We start from the raw sequence: 7,916 nt of genomic DNA on the forward strand, positions 1-7,916 counted from the left end.
GATATTATAAAGTATTAGCGGAAAAGATGTACAATAATGAATTTACTCGACTGGAAGTCCTAAGACTTCACAATATTAACAATAATTTATTTGGATCTTCTTCAAAAACTTAACAGAGGTGAAAATGTCGTAAAAATGGCAATACACAATAGCTGCTGTGGAAAGGAGAGCCACTAGTACCAGCTAAAATTTTAAGGCTAATTATTTTCTGCGAGAAAGCAAATAGCTATCTCACCATTTGAATAAAAAAATGCAATTTTTTTAATAATATTGGAATCTTTTGCTTGGTATATAGCCAAAAGAATAGCAGTTGTTAGCCAGTTTCTCTTCTTAGAAATAGAAAAATTATTTGGGCTATTTCAATTCCTCAATGACTACGAGACGTAAACATTATTGATCTTGAATATTTAACTTTGAACCAAAATGTCTGCAGTGTTTTGTCTCCGACTTACATTTCAGGATGCTCACTTGTATGTACATTTGATGTCATGAAGAATGTTCAGATAAGACAGTAATTTAGGCTATGAAGAATGTATAGATAAGACAGTCATTTATTTGAAAATACAGCCATCAGGACGCACCAGACACTGCCTGACGAAACCTAAGAAAGATAAACTTTAAATAGATGTCTAAACTTTTGTAACTAAGATGGAATCTCCCATTAAGGCTGAAATGAAATGAGACAGAAGTTTAAAATACAGCCATCAGTGCCTGACGAAAACCTAAAAGAACGATTTTGTAAACTTTTGTAACTTCTTCGGAAAGTTGATTTCCCATTAAGACTGAAATGAAATGGAGACAGAAGTTTATTTGAAAATACAGCCATCAGGACGCAGGTAAAAAGAACGATAAACTTCCGAAAGAAAGATGTCTAAACTTTGTAACTTTTTCGAAGGTAAGCAGAGATGGAATTTCCCATTAAGGCTGAAATGAAATGAGACAGAAGTTTATTTGGAAATACAGCCATCAGGACGTACCAGAGACTGCCTGACGAAAAACCTAAAAGATCGATAAACTTTAGACGAAAAGATGTCTAAACTTTTGTAACTTCTTCGAAAGTAAGCAGAGATGGAATTTCCCATTAAGGCTGAAATGAAATGAGAAAGTAATTTATTTGAAAATACAGCCATCAGGACCTACCAGAGACTGCCTGACGAACAACCTAAAAGAACGATAAACTTTAGACGAAAAGATGTCTTAACTTTTGTAACTTTTCGAAAGGAAGTAGAGATGGAATTTCTCATTAAGGCTGAAATGAAATGAGACAGAAATTTATTTGAAAATAGCCATCAGGACGTACCAGAGACTGCCAGACGAAATACCTAAAAGAACGATAAACTTTAGACGAAAAGATGTCTAAACTTTTGTAACTTTTTCGAAAGGAAGCAAAGATGGAATTCCCATTAAGGCTGAAACGAAATGACTCGACATTAACATCAGTACCATGCTTTGTAAGCTCTTAAAACGAGGATATGCATCGGCCAACGAAAGGACTGAGTGACCTTGAAACCTAGAAATGATCATTATTTATTTTGTTTTGCTTAAATTCCAGTGGCTTCATCAACAATAAGACCTGCGGAAGTTATTACTCCCCAGGAGCGAAGAGAATTACAGTTGGATGATGTATCTGTGAGACTGAGTAAATATATAATAGTTAACAGAATAACAGGTAATGGATGAAACCAACAAAGAGAATATGGTGACCTTTGGGTACGTGAGAGCAGAGGTGCCTGGAATGAAGAATTTCTCTGGCTTCTTATTCCGACATAATTACATTTTTGATGTCTCTTTCCAGGGTAAAAATCCGAGTGATTCAAATGGACAAGGACACTTTTTGAATACCGCGAGAACGGAGAAAAGAAGATAGAACTATTAATTCCAATAAAAATATTTTCATCCCCCTTTTTTTTTTATTAATTCCAATAAAAAATGTTTTCGTCCCCCCTTTTTTTAATTTTATGCCATTGATATGTTAGTTTCTATACAGACTGAATAGCGATTTAAACGGAGATTTCCTTTTATTTATCATTCACTTTCAGAATCAGACTTCAACTGCGATTCATTTGATTTCATTCCATAAGAAGTAAGATTTCATTCCATAAGAATTAAGCCCTGCAGGGGGTTAGTGCCGTCAGTGCACCTCACGCGATGCACTGTAGGCATCACTTAAGTTCTTTGCAGCATCCCTTCGGTCCCTAGCTGCAACCTCTTTCATTCCTGTTACTGTAACTCCGTTTTTCTTTTCTTTCTTCCATCTGACTTTCCACCCTCTCTAACAAATTTTTCATAGCGCAACTGCGAGGTTTACCTCCAGTTTCACCTTTCAAACGTTCTTGCTGTCAATTTCCGTTTCATCGTTGAATGACCTCATAGGTCCTAGCGCTTGGTGTACCGGAATACATCTATAATCCTTTTGATTTTGATGACGTGCAATCATACCTTCCTCTCAAGTGAGCTGCGAAAGTTGGTATAATAAATACGATTTTCATTTCCATTTTTTTTTTATGCATACTCAATAGCGTACGAAAACTTATGATGAAAAGCAGGAAGGCATTAGGATTGCCACAAGCACGTAATTACCTTCGAACGTCATAGGCCGCTCTAGCAGCGAGGTATAACAGGGCAAATGATCCCATTAAATCCCCATTAGATTTCCATTAATAATTACAAACCCATTCTCTGCACTGAACTCGAATCCAGTGCCCATCAAAGCAGGACCTCGCCTTCAGTAAGTCAGTGAACCTGTCTCCTGATATATATATAAAAAAAATTATTAATAACGACAGAGACTCGGCTGTATTGCAAAATGAAGTATGATTATAAAGAAAAAAGATGGAAAATGTTCTTTTGGTAAAATCACGTTACTCAATATTTTCTCCCGGACCATCGACGCTATGCAAGAGGAATCATGTTCATGCGTCTTTTTAGTTTGCGCGTTGTGTGTTTTTAACTTTCATATTGCTGTCTTCTTTAACATTTTGGCTTGATTGAATCAAATCGGTTTCCCTGAAAGTGACAGACTCCTTTATAAAGAAGCAAACAGGTGACAGACGCCTTTATAAAGAAGCAAACAGGTGACAGACGCCTTTATAAAGAAGCAAACAGGTGACAGACGCCTTTATAAAGAAGCAAACAGGTGACAGACTCCTTTATAAAGAAGCAAACAGGTGACAGACTCGCAGGTAACAGACTTAAGCAAACAGGTGACAGACGCCTTTATAAAAAGAAGCAAACAGGTGACAGACTCCTTTATAAAGAAGCAAACAAGGGACAGACTCCCTTTATAAAGAACAAACCAGGTCCTTTAAAAAAGAAGCAAGCAGGTGGCAAACGCCTTTATTAAGAAACAAACAGGTGACAGACTCCTTTATAAAGAAGCCAACAGGTGACAGACTCCTTTATAAAGAAGCAAACAGGTGAAGCCAACAGGTGACTCCTTTATAAAGAAGCAAACAGGTGACAGACTCCTTATAAAGAAGCGTACAGGTGACAGACTCCTTTATAAAGAAGCAAAACAGGTGACAGACTCCTTTATAAAGAAGCAAACAGGTGACAGACTCCACAAAGAAGCCAACAGGTGACAGGCTCCTTTATAAAGAAGCAAGCAGGTTAGGGAATCTTCGTTGATTTAGCCATCAAAGACTTAGTATATAACAGAATCGTAGAACTAAAAGCGAATGCAATCCTCGACTTAATCGTAATCACCCTACGCGGAAGTACGATTTCCTTGAAAACCTAAACCAGAGTTGAAACCATAGATAAAAATCTCTTTGTTGACTGAGGACATGACACAAAACTTATATTCACCATCGCTTTATCTTCGGTGTGAGTTTCTTATGATGCCAAATTGACTATGATGAATTTCACAGAAAAATAGTTTTATTCATTAATATCAGATTAAGTTTGAGCAAGAAATAGTCATGAAAAGGTTCATATATATTCATCGTGTCTGACCAGGAAAGGTAAGTAAAGTTAGTCTTTTACTTGTTGGGGCGATGCGAAAAAGTGTAGCAGCTTCATTTCATATATATATATATATATATATATATATATATATATATATATATATATAATATATATATATATATATATATATATATATTGAGATATATATATATATATATATATATATACTTGTTTGAAACAGAAGTGTTGAGACCAAGGATATCTAGATTAATTTGTTCAGAAGGAAAACAGTATATTTATGTATATATATATATATATATATATATATATATATATATATATATATATATATATATATATATATATATATATCGTGTGCGTGCACACGCGTCCGCAACCTTGCGTTCGCGCGCATCCTTGATGCCCTGAGAGATCTACGTCACACTGCCATTACCTGAATTAAATTTTCCCCCCCTTTCTCACTTAAAGGTGGCATGCGCGCACCCATTAGAGCGTATAAAGGAGGACTTTCTTAATACCCATGTCTCTTTAAATTTTCCCGGCACCTCCGTTGCACATTTTCCGGCGCTCTTTTAATACGTCACGACACCATTACGAGCTTTTACTCTCCTCTCCGCTCTACGCGATGATTTCATGAGAGCTTTTAGCTCAAGCGCTGCTTTTTGCTGGATAAGTTCTTGTGTTTCCATATTTAGCAGCTAGGGCGAGAAGGAGACAGCCATTTTTTGAGCATCCGGTTTTTCGTTGGTCTGACTGAGTTTCTTTTGTTTTCGTTGTGGAATCGTATAAGTCGTGTACTCGTCTGCCAAGATGAGAGCCGTAGATGGCTGATGCAGCGCGCGGATCACGTTTGCTAGGTCGGAAATAATGCCCAACAGACTTCCTAGTTGTAAAAAAGGTACCAACGTCTGCTGGGACAAAGAAAAAAAACAATGGGAGTTGAGGTTGCAACCAAACTCCTAAAGACACAAATACACATACACACATATGTAAATATATACAGTATATATATATGTATATATATATATATATATATATATATATATATATATATATATATATAATATATTTGTGTGTATATATATGGATTTTTATGAATATATGGAACGTGATGAATGTATAAATAAAGGCATTGGCCACAGAAGGAAAAAAGTAAACAACGGAGTGAAAAGATATATATATATATATATATATATATATATATATATATATATATATATATATATATATATATATATATATATATATATATATGATGCTTATCCTATTGACTCTTTACCAGTTGATATTAAAGGTTTTAGTTAGTTTACATATTCTGAAGTTCATTGCACCCTAGCTAAGAAACTATTACCTCTTAACATTTCAGTAGATGAACACAACAGAAAACTGCTCCAAGAAAATAATAAGAAACAGAGAGCAACAAAATGGCAGAATTCTATTGCTTTCAGCTGCACATCCAAGTTTACGACGCTAATGATTAGAATCTCATATGAACCTAATAACTCGATTTATTACTTTTTATCGCGGGTTTTGATAAGATAAATCCATTGAAAAATTACTACATTTGTGAAACTGCAGATAAGGCTATCTCTGGTCAGATTAGTATGTGATTCGTTTGTCACATTGAAAAGACATCTACGGTGATTTTAACTTCTGTTCGAAAACGAGAGGTTAATGAAGTTATAATCTGTACCTGGAAATAAAGGTGAACAGTGAGACAGTTTGAAGGATTCTTATGGAGAAATTCCCTCCAGTTTAATGCCTTTCGAAAACGATTATCTCACACGATGAGTAATGGACTGGTGCCAACCGCAAAACGACAAACCTATGTCTTATCTGGGCGTGATAATAAGTGTCTCGTGCACTCGCCAAGCGACAAGGGAGGCGTAGATCAGTTTCAAATGCGAGCTTGTGTTTGAAAGAAGGCCGGAGAGCGACTGGATTCGAGGAAATGTGATCTACGTGTTTTTGTAAGGTTGTGTGTGTGTGGAGAATATTTTGCACGGCTTTTGTCTTATAGTTCAGAATTAATTAGACTCTGTGGTTCTATCACCCTCCTGTTCATCTACACGCAAGCGTGAGCGCTCAAAAACGCGCACACACAAATATATATATATATATATATATATATATATATATATATATATATATATATATATATATATATATATATAATATATATATATATATGTGTGTATATATATATATATATATATATAAGTATATACTCACTACACACACACACACACATATATATATATATATATATATATATATATATATATATATATATATGTGTGTGTGTGTGTGTGTATGTATGTATGTATGTATGTATGTATGTATGTATTTATTATAAACACTCCCTGGCTCATGATGATCCGGGGACGTCTGCCTTTCCCTGGAGGTCACCCATTCGAATACTGATCAGACGTTACGCTGCTCAACCTAGGGTACTGCAGAGTAGGAGAAAATCACTCGCTCGAAAACTTTGATCACAATTACCAACAATCTGTCTGATTTTTTTTCGGCGAATGAAATGGAAATTTTGATCAACAAACCTGACTCTTAAACCAAAGTCCAAAGGAAGAACTTCTTCCCCCCATGAAAGCAGAATGAACTCATTGTCTCTTATATAAATGCAAGAGGGATGTTTTCTCCTCCCGCCCCCTCCCCCCACCGATTCATCGGGAATTTGTGTCAGTTGTTCGTTTTGTCGTCCCTTTGAAATAAAGGACAAAGTTATTCTAAAGCAAAAAATTCCTAGTTTTATATCAAACATTGCGACGACAGCAGTTAATTCAAGTTCGTGCCATAATTGAATTGAATTGAACTGAGTTGAATATAGAATTTAGGCCAGAGGACTAGCGCTTGGATCTATGAGGTCATTCAGCGCTGAACCGGAAATTGCCAGCAAGAAGGTTTGAAAGGCGTAACAGGAGGAAAACCTCGCAGCTGCACTATGAATCAATTGTTAGGAGAGAGTGGAAAGTAAGATGAAAGAAAGAGAATATGAATGGGGGTACGGTAAAAGGAATGAAAGGGGTTGTAGCTAGGGGCCGAAGGCACCCTGCAAAGAACCTTAAGTAATGCCTACATTCGCGTCGTAAATTAAGTGATTAGATTATCTGTAATATTTCTCTCCCTCCCGCTGAGGACTAAGTTTTGAACAGACGTAGCAATAAGTGAACTCAACTTTAGGATTTCTAAATTTTAGTTTGATGGGTTTTGTGCTGAAGCGCATGAAAAAATTAGTTTTTTTTTTTCCAGAAACAGGAGAAAAGAAAATATACCTTTAACACATGTGAATATAAATTTAGGGACTTTATCTAATACTTTTGACGTACATACAGCCAAGCAATTAATCCAAGGAAAATAGGAAACCCGACAGAAATTTTATAGAACAAGCCTGCGCGGAAGACCGCAAACATACATATATATAGTAGTACACGTGAACGTGCTCACATACACACACACGGACATATATATATATATAATATATATATATATATATATATATATATATATATATATATATATATATATATATATATATATATACATACATATATATATACATATATACTGTATATAGTATGTATATACATAAAGGTATGTATTATTATAACTGTTATTAATAGCCACACTGATCCCATGACTCCTTCACGCTTTTCATAGAAAAAGCTGTAACTCATTCTCGCTGCCGAGCCTGTGGATTCGAATCCATTCCCAGGTGGGAGGGGCTTCTTCATTTATTTCCATCTGTGGAATCAAGGACTGTAGTCTTAACATTCCCAGATCTTGTGATGAAATCATGAGGAAAGAGGCCATTGTGGCTCCCATAGGTCCCTACAAACAACACACACATTGGTAAAATATGTATATATATATATATATATATATATATATATATATATATATATATATATATATATATATTTATATTTATAACTGTATATTATATATATATTATATATATATATATATATATA

General features: G+C 35.0%; 1 protein-coding gene across 3 annotated transcripts in view; it reads left to right on the plus strand.

Moving 5' to 3' along the window:
- The first annotated feature begins 5,543 nt into the window (after window positions 1–5,543).
- Window positions 5,544–7,916, plus strand: part of LOC136833320 (moesin/ezrin/radixin homolog 1-like) — a 10,315-nt gene continuing 7,942 nt past the window's right edge. Inside the window, exon 1 of one of the 3 annotated variants that reach the window (XM_067095320.1) lies at window positions 5,544–5,632. The gene's annotated coding sequence lies outside the window, so the exon portion shown is untranslated. Of the gene's footprint in view, window positions 5,633–5,785; window positions 5,903–7,916 lie in introns of those variants that run through there. The other 2 variants (XM_067095318.1, XM_067095319.1) reach the window with 2 other exon arrangements.

Source organism: Macrobrachium rosenbergii, chromosome 51 (genome assembly GCF_040412425.1).
Source record: "Macrobrachium rosenbergii isolate ZJJX-2024 chromosome 51, ASM4041242v1, whole genome shotgun sequence".
Taxonomy (NCBI): Eukaryota; Metazoa; Arthropoda; class Malacostraca; order Decapoda; family Palaemonidae; genus Macrobrachium; species Macrobrachium rosenbergii.